Source organism: Mesocricetus auratus, unplaced genomic scaffold (genome assembly GCF_017639785.1).
Source record: "Mesocricetus auratus isolate SY011 unplaced genomic scaffold, BCM_Maur_2.0 Super-Scaffold_100025, whole genome shotgun sequence".
NCBI classification, from domain to species: Eukaryota; Metazoa; Chordata; class Mammalia; order Rodentia; family Cricetidae; genus Mesocricetus; species Mesocricetus auratus.
Genome location: NW_024429206.1, coordinates 20,780,608 through 20,796,440, shown reverse-complemented (window position 1 = coordinate 20,796,440; position 15,833 = coordinate 20,780,608). Strand labels below are relative to the sequence as shown.

General features: G+C 46.5%; 1 protein-coding gene across 8 annotated transcripts in view; it reads right to left on the bottom strand.

Moving 5' to 3' along the window:
* Caln1 (calneuron 1) overlaps window positions 1-15,833 on the bottom strand; it is a 474,698-nt gene that overhangs the window by 373,466 nt on the left and 85,399 nt on the right. The window contains exon 1 of one of the 8 annotated variants that reach the window (XM_040731671.1): window positions 1,155-1,174. The exons of 6 other annotated variants lie outside the window; for them this stretch is intronic. The gene's annotated coding sequence lies outside the window, so the exon portion shown is untranslated. Of the gene's footprint in view, window positions 1-41; window positions 728-1,154; window positions 1,175-15,833 lie in introns of those variants that run through there. One more of the 8 variants, XM_040731668.1, reaches the window with a different exon arrangement.

Below are 15,833 nucleotides of genomic sequence, written 5' to 3'. Positions count from 1 at the left end.
GGGAGGATGCCGGATGAGGACCGGGAGAGAGCAGCACTCACCTCTCTTGGAGCCGGGGCTCCGCTGCCCGGCTGCCCAGGCACCTCCTCCTCCGAGGCCCGCAGGGAGGGGGCGACGCGAAACGGAGCGCTCAGCCTGGCGCTCACACGCGTCCCCGCGCGGGCATCCTTCCTCTCTGTCGCCGGCTCCCACGGCGTCCCCCACTCCGGTTGCGAGGCCGCTTTGCCCAACCCAGTGGCGCCCGGGAACCCCGCGCGAATAATTTTCCCTTTCCCTTGAGTCTCTCTGCTGATCTTTGCAGAGCCCGCGGTGATCCAGGCTGCTCCTTCCTCCCCTGTCCTTGTCCTCGCCTCCCGTCTGGGAAAACGTGCGCCCCGCACCCCCTGCACCGAGCTCGCCTCTACCCCTCCCGCGCCCGCTGGCCGCGCGGGCTCAGCCCATGTGCGCGGCTGCCTCCTCGCTGCACCCGGGAGCCCAGTGGCCGAGGCCCCGCTGGAGTTGTGAGCCCCAGAAACTCCATGCAGCTCCGGCCTCCTCCCCAGTGCCTCCCCGGCTCCTCCCAAGGAGAAGCCTAGTGATCTTTAGCAAGGCGATCCCCTTCCACTCTTGCCTTCTTCCCCCGAGTCTGGAGCCTGGTTCCTGGGGCTTGGCCACCCCAGTCTCTCCCGGCTTTTCTCCCAGAATTGGGGAGAACCCACCCCCACCCCCAAAGCCTCTCCAATGGCTCCCTCCGTTTCCAGGCAGCACAACCTGAGGAACGCCTCGGTGCGCGCGCACTCTCTCTCTCTCTCTCTCTCTCTCTCTCTCTCTCTCTCTCTCTCTCTCTCTCTCTCTCTCTCTCTCTCTCTCTCTCTCTCTCTCTCTCTCTCTCTCTCTCTCTCTCTCTCTCTCTCTCTCTCTCTCTCTCTCTCTCTCTCTCTCTCTCTCTCTCTCTCTCTCTCTCTCTCTCTCTCTCTCTCTCTCCCTCACACACACACACACACACACACGTGCACGCTGCACACACAGGCAGACACGCGAGGGGGGGCGCGAGCTGCAGCTTAGCAGCCGACCGTCCTTCCTCTCCTCCCCAAACAAGCTGCCCACGTTCACTTTCACCAATTGCTTGTTTCTATTAAACACCTCAGCCCCAACCCAAGCATGCCCACCCTTACCTTAACTCCTTTTTTCCCCGGTGCCCACAGTTACACCTGAGTTCCCAAAATCCATTGGGGAGGAGGAGGTGTCAGCTAAAAGGATGCTAGTCAAAACTAGGGTGAGAGCAAAACCCTGTGGATCCTCCCTTCACAACGTCTGGGAAGGGCAGAAGCATGCCCACCCACCTCTCACCCCGCATCTCTCGAGCCTCAGAGCATGCAGCCCGTCCCCAACTCTACCAAGGTCATAGTATAGATCCCGTAAGAAAGGCTGGGTACCTTACACAAGGTGTGGGTTGGAAACTTCACAGACGGTTTGCAGCCTAACCTGGAGATGACTTCCTCCTAACTCTACACCCAGACAAAATCCAGGTCCTCCTTTGCCCCACACTTGAGGGGCAACAATTAGCTTAGAGTCACCACTTAGCTTTCCTGGCTGCCCTCCCAGTGTCCAAATGCTGACAGGATACAACTTGCTACCAACCTTAGTCTTATCAAAGTTCCAGGCCCCCTCCCCAGCAAAAGGCTCACATAGCCCCTTCCTGCTCCTGCTAGGGGGAGGCAAGAGAGAAAGAACCACCCACCCGCCTGGCTGGTGCTAGCTAATCTTTCCTGACATTGCCTTCCAGGGGCTTCCAGGGGCTTACTCTCTACAGGGACCTGTATCCCGGCTCAGCAGTGCGGACTATGGGAATCAAAGGCATGGGGGAAACTCTTGCTCCTTCAGGGACAAAATGGGAAAAGTCATCCTTAGCATCCCATCCAAAAAGCTCAGCCATCACCTCTCCACTGGCTGCTGCTGCTGCCAAGGGAGTTTGGACATTGGGGCTGCCAGCCAGCCACAGCAGTTAATCAGGTTCCCCTCCCCTGTCTGTGCCTCCTGGCTTGTCACCTGATCTCTCCGTTTTTAAGTCCCTGCATTGCTTGTTACTGGTGGCACTCCTCTGACATTTAGGATTTCTTAGCACAGGGGATTACTATCTTTCTCGGCTTTCCCTCCCAAACTGTCCTGTAGCTTTCTTAGGGAAGCAGGTGAGCTCTGTGTGTGTGTGTGTGTGTGTGTGTGTGTGTGTGTGTGTGTGTTTCACTGGTGTGTATAGCAGAGATTTCCACAGAGAGTGATAAATAAACCAGGTGTAGTGGTGCTCACCTGTCATCCCAGCACTCAGGAGGTGGAGGCAGAGAATCCAGAATAGAGTTTCCAGGCCAGCCTGAGCTACTGGCGAGACCCAGTCAAAAACAAAATGGTACGGTACAAAGAGGGGGAAATCTCAGTATATCTTTTTGTGTGAGGGTATATGGTTGTATATATGCATATGGAGGCTAGAAGACACCATAGACGTATTTCTCAGCTACCATTCACCTCGGGTTTTGGTGTTGTTGTTTTGCTTTGTTTTTAAACAGGGTCTCCCATTTTTATTTGTAGGCTACACACTGGCTGGCCAGAAAACTCCAGGGATCTCTATCTCCATCTTGGTGGTGGTGGGATTACAAGTGTACCGCTGTACCCACCCAGTGTTTTGCATGGGTTTCTGGGAGAGAAGTCAAGTCCTCTCCTGCCTGAAAACTGCTATGTATCTGTCTAGAGGGCATCTCCCTGTGTAGCCTGGCCTGTGAATTCCTGAGCTCACCCTGCCTCAGCCTCCTGTGTACTGGAACGGCAGGCATATGTCACCACTCCCAGCCGAGAGCTGTAACCTTTTAAGAAACTGACTTTTAGGATGGACCACAGGCCAGCAAAGCCCATCCATAAAGACACACATACACAAAGTCCCTGGCAGGAGGAGATGAAGAGTTAGTCGCATGACCACGACTAAGGTGGGACACACCGGCACAAGTTCTCACTCTGACCTCCCTGCTGCCTAGGGACAAGTTATCTGTTCTTTCTGAGCCTTGCCATCCTCATCTGTAAATTGGGAGCAGTAATGGCATCTACCCCTTTAAGGTCTTTATAAAGATTGAACGCCACCCTATGAAGCACAGTACACAAAGTTTGAACGCCACCCTATGAAGCACAGTACACAAAGTGTCACTTGGCTCCAAGCCTAGAGTAAGCTTCAACAACCTTGGGCCTTTGTCACTGTGTTGTGAAAATTCTTACTCGGAGCACATCTGCCCCCTCTTCATAATGTCCCACTGAACACAATTCCCCCAGAATTCGCCCTGGGGACCAATGACCTATTGGATTTACTTACAAAGCATGAGTGAGGGGGTAACTGACAGGACTGTGGGTGACCCCAAAACAACCACAGCAGGTAGCCTTTACCTAGCTTGGATGATACTTTCCCTGAAACTGTATAAATGGAGCCCCTACCCCTTTAATTAACCTTCCTTAGACTAAACACTCCAGCACCATGATTCTCAACCTTCCTAATGCTGCAACCCTCTAATAGAGTTCCTTGTGTTGGGGTGACTCCCAACCATAATATTATTTTTGTTGCTACTTCATAACTGTAATTTTGCTACTGTTATGAATCAATGTAAATATTTTTGGAGGTAGAGGTTTGTTTGGGGGGGTCATGACCCACAGGTTGAGAACCACTGCTCTCCCTAGCACCTTTGAGACCCCAAAGATTGTCTATAGTTAGGGCCAAATTGCACACAAATGGCCACTGGGTGCAGTGGTTGGACTCTCAGGAGCGAGTTAATGGCCCTTCCTCCCGGAATGGCACACCAACAGTTAACAGGCACACTCTTGCCCCTCACACATGGCTGATCTGATTGAGATGGCAGCTGCTTTGCAGCAGAACCCATGTTTTACAAGGAGTTAACACCTGTCAAAGATGTGACCAGGAGGAAGGAGGAGTCAAGGGTCTCTCTTCCCAGGATACAAAGACATCAAGAACTGAAAGAAAGTAGCAGACTTTGATGATCATGGTATATTTCTCACTGCCCTTACCAAATGTAACTACAGTAAGAGTTACAAGTTAAGGGAGAAACTGGGTCACAGGTCCTGACATTTGCTTAGCTTTTATTATATAAATAGGACATACATAAATGTGTAACATACATACATACAATCATACATACATATATATACACACACACACACACACACACACACACACACGTTTTCAAGTAAAAAAGGGTTAGGAACTTAGCTAAACAGCAGAGCCTAGAACCCCCCTGAGGAGCTCAGGGCATAACTCAGTGGTAGAGCACTTGCCTAGAATCCCCCAGTGAGAGGCTGGGGTGTGACTCAGTGGTAAAGCACTTGTCTAGAATTCCCCAGTGAGGATAACTCAGTGGTAGAGCACTTGCCTAGAATTCCCCAGTGAGGGGCTGGGGTGTGACTCAGTGGTAAAGCACTTGCCTAGAATCCCCCAGTGAGGATAACTCAGTAGTAGAGCACTTGCCTAGAATCCCCCAGTGAGGGGCTCAGAGCATAACTCAACGGTAGGGCACTAAGACTCTGGACTCCATCCCCAGTACCATAAAGAAACGTTTTGCCAATTACAGAATGGAGGCTGAAATCAACACAGAACAAAACGCATGGCGGGGACTTTGTTTCATCACACTTTTGTAGCTGCAGGTAGTATTAAGCATTGTCCCCAGTCTAGGGAAATTCAGCATGGAGCATGGAGCATCTTCCTTCCTCTGCCTGGCTTTGGGATTCTGTGTGTGTGTGTGTGTGTGTCTGTGTGTGTGTGTCTGTGTGTCTGTGTGTGTGTGTCTGTGTGTGTGTGAGGCACAGAACTATAACATCAGTGTGTGTCTGTGTCTGTATGTGTGTGTCTGTGTGTCTGTGTGAGTGTGTGTGTCTGTGTGTGTGTCTGTGTGTGTGTCTGTGTGTGTGTGAGGCACAGAACTATAACATCAGTGTGTGTCTGTGTCTCTGTGTGTGTGTGTGTGTCTGTGTGTCTGTGTCTGTGTCTGTGTGAGGCACAGAACAATTACATCAGTGTCACTGGTAGTTGTCACTTTCTGGAGCAAGCAGGTCACACTGCTTCTCCTCTTCCGTTCTTTAGTCTTTCCTTCTTTCTTTTTCCCACTGACTGGCAGATCTACCTCCAGCGCTCCAGACAATCAGGAGCAGAAAGTGATGAAGAGATCTGCCATGCTCTGAACAAAAGCAGTTGGAAATTAAAAAAACAAATAAATCAGACCATGGAAAAGGAGCAGCCGATAAAGGCATTTTGGGCCGGGTCTGATGACCTGTGTTCAGGCCCATCAGGGTGGAAAACAACAGTCTTGACTCCTGAAAGTTGTCCTCTGACCTCCACACACTTGCCAGAGCACATGTCCTGGCATGCACATGAGTAAAAAGCCTGCCTGTGTTGATGCGAGGAATAACAGAAACCGCAGTGTCAGGTCCAGACGCTGCCCCCTCGTTTGCCTTCACTCTCTCGGTCTTCAACTCTCTGCTCTGCTCCTGCTTCTCTTGTGGTCAGATCTGGTCTGCTGGCCATGTTCAGCCTACTTTCTCTCTCTGCCCTAGACTCCCAGATGCCTCTGGCTGTACCCTCCCTCATGTCCACAATGAAAACCTTCCTCTTAACCACACCACAGAGCGGTCATGTCATCAGTTCATACACTCAGGAAGTCATCAACACTGGGATTCCAAGTAGAAAACAGGAAGTGAGTTTTTCTAAATGCTTATGATAATTATATATACGCATATGTGTACATACATATGCAAGGAAAGATTAAGCTATTCTGGGGTTGGAAAGGTGGCTGGGTGGGTAATGCGCCTGCTGTGCAATTGTGAGGACCTGAGTTCAGATCCCCAGACCCCATGTAGCACAAGTCTGTGATCTCTCCTACCATGAGATGGGAGATGAAGACAAGAGAATTCCTGGAGGATCACAGGGCAGCTAACCTGGTGTACACTACAGCTAGCAGTAGCAGACAGACCCTGTCTCAAGAAAGATGGAAGCGTAAGAACTCTAGCCTCCACCATACACACACACACACACACACACACACACACACACACGTGTATATGCACCTACACAAACACACATGAAGACAGTATTTAGATATTTAGATTTGGGGCAGGGGGTTCTGTCCAGTTCTGACTTGGATTTTTAAAAAGATTTATTTTATTTCTCTCTCTCTCTCTCTCTGTGTGTGTGTGTGTGTGTGTGTGTGTGTGTGTGTGTGTGTGTGTTTGTGGTGCCTGAGGAGACCAGAAGAGGGTATTTGGTCCCCTGGAGCTGGAGTTACAGGCTGTTGTGAACCACCCAGTGTGGGTGCCGGGAACTGAACTCGTCCCCTTCGAGAGCAGCAATCACTCTTAACTGCTGAGTGGTCTCGCCAGCCCGGTTATGTTTTGCTGTCTGTAGTTTAGGAAATGGGCTCACAATTGTCTTGGTGCGCAGGCGGAGGCCAGAGGACACCTTGTAGCAGGGGTTAGTTCTTCCCTCTACCATGTTTCCAGGGGTTGAATTTATACCAACAGGCTTGGTTGCAAAAGCCTTTTACCTGCCGGACTATGTTTTGTTTTTTTTTAATGAGAAAAGGTGCTGCATTGATTTTTTTCCACGGCAGTAAGTGTGCAGTATAGAAAGCCTAGCGCACCCACTGTGTTAGTGACAGCCGAGACTACTCTGTGACAAGACGATTAATGAAGGGACTATATTGGCACAAAGGCTGATAATTCTTTTAACTTCTAACACAGAGGGAAAAAATGTATATGCCAAGTGCCATAGCACATGCCCGGAATCCTATCACTTAGGGAGCTGAGGCAGGAGGATTGCTATAGCTGAGGTCAACCTGGGATATACAGCAAGACCTTGTGTCCAAAACAAGAAGTGGGAAGGGGAGAAGGGAGGGGAAGGGGAGGGGGGGAAGAAAAGAAGAGAGGAGAGGAGAGGGGAGGGGAGGGGAAGGGGAGGGAGGAGAGGAGAGGAGGAGAGGAGAGGAGGGGAGGGGAGGGGAGGGGAGGGAGGGGGAGGGAGGAGAGGAGAGGAGGAGAGGAGAGGAGGGGAGGGGAGGGGAGGAGAGGGGAGGGGAGGGGAGAGATGGGGAAGAAGAGAAAAGGAGAAACTTGCCACACAGCTTAAGACTGCATGAATTCTTTCTCCTCCTGCCTCAACCACCCAAGTGCTGGGACTACAGGCATGTGCCACCAGCAGCAGAGAGAAACGCTTTTCCTAGGTGCATCTGGAAGTTTCCATCCATGCTCATATGGTGAAGCTATTTTCCTTTACCGCAGCACAAGTTCTGCGTTACAGCCCCAGTACCAGCATGCTTGGCACCGTATTCATTTCAGCGGAATAATAAATTCACACATTCAGCCTTCTTCTCAGTAATTAAAAAAAGAAAACAGAGTGCATCAATCCAAAATGGCATCATGATTGTGCATGTTTGTATGTATATATGTGTTTGTATGAGTGTGTTGTATGCATATATGCATGAATGTGCTTGTGCATGAGTTCGTGTGTGTGTGTGTGTGTGTGTGTGTGTGTGTGTCCATGGAGACCAGGGGAGAGCATCAGGTACTCTTATCACTCTTTCTACCTTATTCCTAGGAGAGAGAGCAGCTACCTGTCCCTGGGCCCCGTGTTATTTGTTTGTTTTTGTTGTTATTGTTGTCCAGGCAAGTCCCAGACATCTTTCTGTCTGCACAACCCTCAGTCCTGGAGTTACATGCACGCATGGGAACATGCCTGCCTTGTTACCTGTGTGCTGAGCTCTGAACTGAGATCCAGCAGACATTACTGCCCACTGAGCCATCTCTCCACACTCCCCCTCCCACCCAGTCCGTGTTGATTCTAAAACACATCTTACAGGGCCAGTGAGATGGCTCAATGGGAAAAGGTGCTCGCCATGGAACTCTCAACAAGGTGTATAGAGAGAACTAACTCCACAGAGTTGTTCTGTGACCTACACACACACACATACACACACACACACACACACACACACGCACACTCACACACACACTGGCATGGGTACATGCATTTTGCGCACAATTACAATAACAAAAATAAAATTTTAAATTTTAAAAACATTTTGTAAAGGAAGGAAAAAAGGGATAATGGGTTTTTGTGGAGGAAGCTATTTCACCTTTGAGTTTGGTAAAGGATGCCTGGAGAACAGGCGTGTTAGTTTTCCATTACGGTGGTGAATACCTGGGATACAGCAACTTAAAAAAGTTCATCTTTGGTTCGCAGTTTGAGAGGTTTGTGTCTATGACTGCTATGGCCCTGTTGCTTTAGGTATGTGCCAAAGCATCCTATCATGAGTGCTTCTCTCACGGCCAAGTGTGAAAAGAGTAAGAGATCGGGCCTGGGATGCTGTTCAGGGGGTAGAGCACTTACCTAGTGTGAATGGAGCCCAGGTACCATTCCCAGCATCTCATTAAACAGGAATGGTTATGTGAGCCTGTAATACCAGCACTCATAAGGTAGAGGCAGGAGGATCTAGAGTTATAGGTCATCCCTAGCTACATAGTAAGTTCAAGGCCATTCTGGTCTACATGAGACTCTGTCTCAAAAGAAAACACACACACACACACACACACACACACACAGCATAAAGATGACTCAGCATGTAAAAGCTCTTGCTAAGCAAGCATGAGGACATGAGTTCAGATCCCAGCACCTATGAAAAAAGTCAAGTGTGGTCTCAAGTCCCGTATAATCAGCTGTGTGTAGGGAGAGGGGGCAGGAAACAAGAGGTTTGCCGGGGTATGATAGTCACCAGGCTAGCTCCAGGCACAGTGAGAAATTCCATCTCAAAGACATAAAGCAAAAAGTGATTGAGTAGGATGTTCATGCCCTCCTCTGACTTCCATGAATACCTACACACACACACACACACACACACACACACACACACACACAAGAGCGCTTGTGAAAAACAAATGTCCTGTGGTTTCACACACTGGAACCATAGTTACAGTTTCATGATTGTATAATTTACCAACATACTGTCATATGTACATGCTGTCATGTGTAGGCTCAGAGACTAGGGAAAAGGAAGGAGGGAAATATGTAGAGAGAGTTAGGCAGGTCTAGGCATGGTGGGACACCCAGCACTCAAGACAAGACTGAGCTAGGAGGATCATTGCGAATCTGAGGACAGCCTGAGCTACATAGTGACCCCCTGCCTGGAAAAAAAGCAAGAGTGAGCTGCTCTTGCAAAAGACCCTAGTTCAATTCTCATCACCCAGGAGAGGAGATTGACAGTCTCCTGTAACTCTAGCCCCAAAGGGTCTTGCACCCTCTCCTGGCCTTAGCAGGCATTGCGTTCATGTGCACACACAACACATAAATAAAAATCTAAAATAAAAAAGCTTAAAGTGCATTTTACATATGTATCTGCACAAAGATATTCTAGGAAATGTTGTGATTTCTGGAAGAATGAAAAAAATTAATAAATATAACTCCTACTAAAGTCATCTTCTCATTTAATAAAATGGTTGAAAATAACAAGAGTAAGGTTTCAACTAGTAACAGTTTCTATGCAGTGAAAGGTAGAGACTCTAAACAAATTAACTAAAAGAGGGCCTTTTAGCAGTGTTAAATGTACAGATAGCCTCCAGTTTACAGATGCTCCGGTTTCGAAACTTTCAATTCATGGTTTTTCCGTTTTATGGGATGTCATGTGTGCATACCCTTGCAGCCAGTTGACTCTTCACTTTCAATATTACACTCAATAAATACCATGAGAGATTCCACAATTTGTTATAAAATAGGATTTGCATTATAGGATTATGCTGAGCCACAGTCTGATGTGAGTGTTCTAAACACATTTAAGATAAGTAAACCAGGTTAAGCTGTGGTGTTCCATAAATTAGGAGAATTAAGTACAGCTCCTGATGACATTATTCTCAGCACATGGTGGGTTTATTAGGATGTGCAATGATTGGCTTTAATTGTCGGCTTTACACAATCACCTGGGAAGAGAATGTCAATGGGGTATTGTTCTAGATCAGATTAACCTGCGGGTGTGTCTAAGGGATTGTCTTAATTGTGTTCATTTCAGTGGAAACGCCATCCTACAAGAGGACAGCACCATTCCCTAGGCAGAGGATCCTAGAATGCATAAGTGTAACAGCAAGCTGAATCCAGGCATGTGTGCATTAGTCAATTTCTCTCTGCTCTTGACTGTGGATGTGACTAGTTGCTTCAAATTCCTGCCTTGACTGCCTCACCACAATGGACTCTAACCTGGAGTTGTGAGCCAAATAAACTCTCACCCAAGTTTCTTTGCATCGAGGTATTCCGTAACAGCAATAAAAATAAAACTAGGACAAGAGGTAAAGCCATTATAAGTTGAAGAGCACCTGTCATCCCATGGCATAGAAGCTATTCAGTTTATAAGTTTCCATTTATGTGCACACACACACAAAAAAAACAATTCTAGAAGAGCATTAACTCAATTTTAGCAGTGACATTCCATGGGCTGGAGAGTTGGCAATGTTTGGGGGCTGTATATAAATATTTTCTGTGTTGCTACATTTTTACATGATAAAGAATTTATCTGGTTTTTGCCCTGGGTTTAGTTTTAGTTTGGTTTAGGACGCGTAGGTGGCGTAGGTGAGGCTGGAGAACGACTCAGCAGCTAAAAGCATTTGCTAGTTGTGGCACAGCTCACAACTAGCCATAACTCCAGTTCCAGGGATGCTAGCGCCCTCTTCTGGACTCTGTGGGCACTGTGTGCATGTGGCGCACATAAAACAAGTAGACACACACACATGCCCAGAATTTTTTTTAATTAATTGATTTCTTAAGGAGAAAAAGCCAGATGAGAGATGGCTCTCTGCTTCTTGGTCTGCTCTGATGTGAGGCGTCAGTCAAGTCGACACATGCCCACCACCATGCACTCTGCCATACCTTCTCAGCCATAATGGACTACACTCTTTCAAACTGTAAACCAAAACGAAATCCTTCCTTAAGTCGTTTGTGTAAGGCATTTGCCGTACTAATGAGAAAAGTGACCAATGCACATTACAAAGGAACTATTGACACAGTGAAACTGTATTTACCAGAGCTCAGTAGAGCTTTCTGGCTGCTGAACAGTGTTGCATGCTGGGACAATAAGATACCCTGACGCCGCTGGGGCCACAGAAGCTCTTTTCACAACGTCCTGGACTTCATGCTCGGGTCTCACCAAACACAGTCATTCCTAAATTGTACCCCAATGTCCTACTTCATTTCTGTTGGTGAGATCAGTACACTGACAAAAAGCAGTTTAGGGGAGAAAGGAGTTTATTCAGCTAGCAATTCCAGATTGCAGTCCATTGTCACTGAGAACTTAGAGTGGCAGCCATCTCTATCACGTTCACAGTCAAGATGAGAGGGAAACGAATGCACCCATGCTGCCTGCTAGCTATCACTCAGGTACCTTTCTTCAGTAAACACAGTTAGTATTCTTGCCTAGGGAATGGTGCCACCCACAGTAGCATAGGTCTTCCCGTGTCAATTATCAAGTCAGTCCTTGACAGACATGCCCATAGGTCAACCTGATCTAGACACTTCCTCAGCTAAGACTTTCTTCCCAAGTGATTCTACGCTGTGTCAAGTTGACAACTGAAAAACTACCCCCTCACACCTGTGGTCACAAGTACAGTGGGTTCCTAAATTCTGTGAATCACGTTAGCAAATTACTGGCCTTGGGGGGCCGGGAAAACCCCCAAATTTATACCAAGTCTGCCAACCACGTCAGTGGCCTGAGAAGCTGAACTTGACGTCCCTTGTTTGTGGGAACTATGCTAACAATTCTGATTAATGTCAGAATTGAGTCACAGGAGACTAGGAGCATCTGAAACAGAATAGCAATCAGTTATTTCTTTTGAATATCTTGTTTTCAGTGAAAGAAGAGATAATGTAGACGTCTTCATATAACAAGATGATGGAATGTACAATGTGAATATCAAACAAAATATAATAATGAGATAAGAGTTATTAAACAGGACAGAGAGTCATTTAGCCTGGGCGAAAAGTGCAACCAACCAAGGAGATTTCTAGAATGTACCATTCTGCAACAAATAACCTAACAAGAAATCAATTGGAATACTATTAGGAATCATATGGGAACTCACTTAAATATCAAGTTACAAAAATATGTATGTACCAAAATCAATACTTTTCTCCCCCATGAAAATAACAAGGTATAAAATATAATGAAAACCAAGGTGTTTCTTTTTCATTTGCAATGGCAATAAAATGTTCAGTCTATATGGAGAGAAATCTAAAACTCTCTTAAGATACATAAAAGGACCCTTGAATAAAAGGAAAAGAGAACAAAAGAGCATACCTTGTTGCTAATACTTTTACAACAGCAGAGCTCCCTAAATTAATTTCAAAGTGATCACAATTTAAATCCCAGTGGGATCCTGTTGTGATCCATGTCCATTGTCAACTTGATGAGATCTACAGCCACCTGAGAGATGAACTCTGGGCACATCTATGAGGAGTTATCTTGATTAAGTTAACTGAGATGGGAAACCCACCCTGAGTGTGGATGGCGTCACCCCACAGGCTGGGGTCCTGGACAGAATAAAAAGGAGCCAGTGAGCTGAGCACCAGCATCCGTCTCTCTCTGCTTCCTGACTGTGGATGCCACGTGACCAGCTGCCTCACGCTCCTGCCTCCGCACCTTCCCCACCATGGGAGACTATACTCTTGAACGGTGAGCCATAATCAACTCTTCCTACCTTAAGTTGCTTTTGTTGGGTGTTTTATCGTAGCAACAGAAGAAACTAAGACATTTGTGTTAGAATCAGATCAAATTTTCTAGAATTCACCTGCAATATTAAATATTTATGAAGATGTAACATAATCAAGGCAGAAGAATGAATTTTACTTGGAATTAAATATACATTAATTCTATGACAATTAAAACTGTAGATCCATCTATAACTGCCATAGTAATTCAGGAAAAAATAGGAATATTTAAGATTTATTATCTGGTTCTATATCTCCTTTTGAAATGTAACTTCTGAAAGGGAAGGGCACTCTCTTTCCATCTCTTTATTTCTTTTTTCCTCCCTACCCCATCTCCCTTTCTCCTTCTTTGTTCTCTCTTGATCCCTCTTTGTAATTCCAGCACTCAGAAATTGAAGGCTAAAGGATCAGGAGTTCAAGGTCATCTTCTGCTACATAGCTAGTTTGAAGCCAGCCAGGTTACATGAGATCCTGTCTAAAACAAACGAAAACACCAGTGATTAAAGCCAATATAGTAATTGGCAAAACACATAAAATTAAATTTGTCTTAAAGATCACTACTAATCAAAGTACCATTAATATAAGACATGAAGATATCCCATTAGACTGGCACAATTTAAAACTATGGAGAAAGTCCAGTATGAGGCTATATGAACATGTGTCCTCTTAGACAATAGTGGTCAATTGTATTCTGTGAGTTTGAGGCCAGCCTGGGCTACAGAGAGAATTCCAGGACAGGTTCCAAAGCTTCACAGAGAAACCCTGTCTCAAAAGATGGTCAATTGTATGTCATCATTTCAAAAAGAGAAATCAAATTATGTCCATGTATTACTTTTGTCACTGTGATAAAATAACTGTCAAAGGTTGACTTTTGGCTCACAGTTCAGGACCCAGTCAGTCATGGCAGATGAGGAGGCAGCTGGTCCCCTGGCATCCACAGTCAGGAAGCAGAGAGAGATGGATGCTGGTGCTCAGCAGACTTCTTCCTTTTAGTTCAGCTCAAGATCCCAGCCCACGGGATACTGCCACCCACATTCAAAGTGGGTCCTCACCCCTCAGTTAACCCCACTTGGAAACATCTTTATACACATGCCCAGGGATGTATCCCCTAGCCCATTCCAAATCCCATCAAGTTGACAACCAAGATTTGCCATCTCTGTGTATTAGTATTTTATCAACCCTCCACTGAGAAGCTTGTGCTAGTAACGGAAAGCAGATGATGCAGACACTCAAACAACCGGACAAGGAGAGGAAGGAAGTGACTATTGGGCTTTCATTCATAATGGGACATCCATATCACACACCCCCAAGATTCAGGGACCATTAGAGATGACCGTAAGAGCTGGGAGATGGTCGTGGGGGAGGGGTGCTGCCATGAAATGGTGTCTCCTGGACGGGTGATTATGCTCAGGGCCTCACAGCAGCTGCAGCTGCCTATATAAGACCTGCACGAGACCAAGCCAGTATCGTCCCAGCACGGAGGGAGTCCCTATTCCTAACTGAGGTCTTGCGGTGATAGCTGCTGTGGCTTTTTTTTTCAGGGGTGTGGTCCTGGTAGGTTGACCACGCTTGTGGGAGAGTGGCCCGTGAGGATCAGGAAGGCCTGAAGGTAAAAATGATCGAAATACGGTGTGTATATATATTAAATTCTCAGTGGATAATTCTTAACTCCTAAGACATAAATCAGATTTCAAAACAGCTTGTCCAAAATGATGCCTCCTATTCAAAGTCATAGACAGCTAGATTTTGTGCATACGGCCCAGAAATTCCTTACCTAGAATAATAGTTAATAAATGAGGTATTCAGATGTTCACAAAAAATATGTCTTAAAGTATTTACAGCAATGCTATTGAGAATAGTTCCAAACTGGACACTACCCAGGTGCCCATCAGCAATAGCCTGGATAAATAAATTATGATATGAACTGAGAACATGCCACATCAACAGTGAACAGCCGGTAAACACCAGGGGGATCTTTACAAATTAGATGAAAGAGGAGTGGTGAAGCCAAATTCATCTTTATGTTTATACTTAACAAAGTTTAAAGCAGACCACAATGGGCTGGGTCACTAGACGTCGATACAGTCCTGTAGTTTCAGTTCGTGGGGAGTGGATATTTTTGAAAGAACACAAAGATGGCTTGGAAGGATCTGGGTGATAACTCAGGGAATAATGCACTCAGTTAGCATCCAAGTAAAAAAAATTCACATAGAGGTAGAGACTGGAGGGTCCCTGGGGCTCACTGGACAGCCAGCCTAGTTCACTCAGGAAGTTGTAGGGCACTGGGAGATGGGAGACTGTCTCAATAAAGGGAGAGGATGGCACTGAAGAGAAACACCTCAGCCTCACTCACCCCCCACAGCTGTAGCATACTGTAGATATTTTCTCAGCTAATTATGCTGGTAGCATGACTCTTCAGTTTATGAAAAGATGAAGAATTATAACCGTATACTTTCTATTAAGGTTTATTCTTATGTGTGTGTGTGTGTACATGTGTCTGTGTAGTGACTGTCACACGTGTGCATGTTCCTGCAGAGACCAGAAGAGGGCGTCAGATCCCCTGTGACTGGAGCTGCAGGCAGTTAGGAGTCACCCACCGTGGGTGCTGGGAACCAAACCACTGTGACATTTCTCCAGACTAACTTGTACACATCCCTGCACATCCCCTGTACATGATCATATGTAAACACAGAGAGATAACAGAAAGGACACCAGCAGAAGTTAGTACTGGGTTGTTATGTGGAAGGATAGGGGTCCAGCATGATTTTGGTTTTCCTTCTGTCTGTATTATTTACGTTTTTCCCAGCTGAGTGTGTGGTAAGATTACACACACAAAGGTGGAAATGAACTCATTGACCCATCCAACCTAGCATAGCCAGTGAACCCCAGGACAATGAGAGATCCTGTCTCAAAAGACAAGGTGTATGCAGCACTCAGTCATCACTTGAGATTGTGGCTTGGCTTAGCCACTGTTCTATTTCTGTGAAGAGATACCATGACCAAGGCAACTCCTCAAAGAAAGTATTTGATTGGGAGCTTGCTTGCAGTTTCAGAGGCTTTGTCCATTTTGTATCTACAG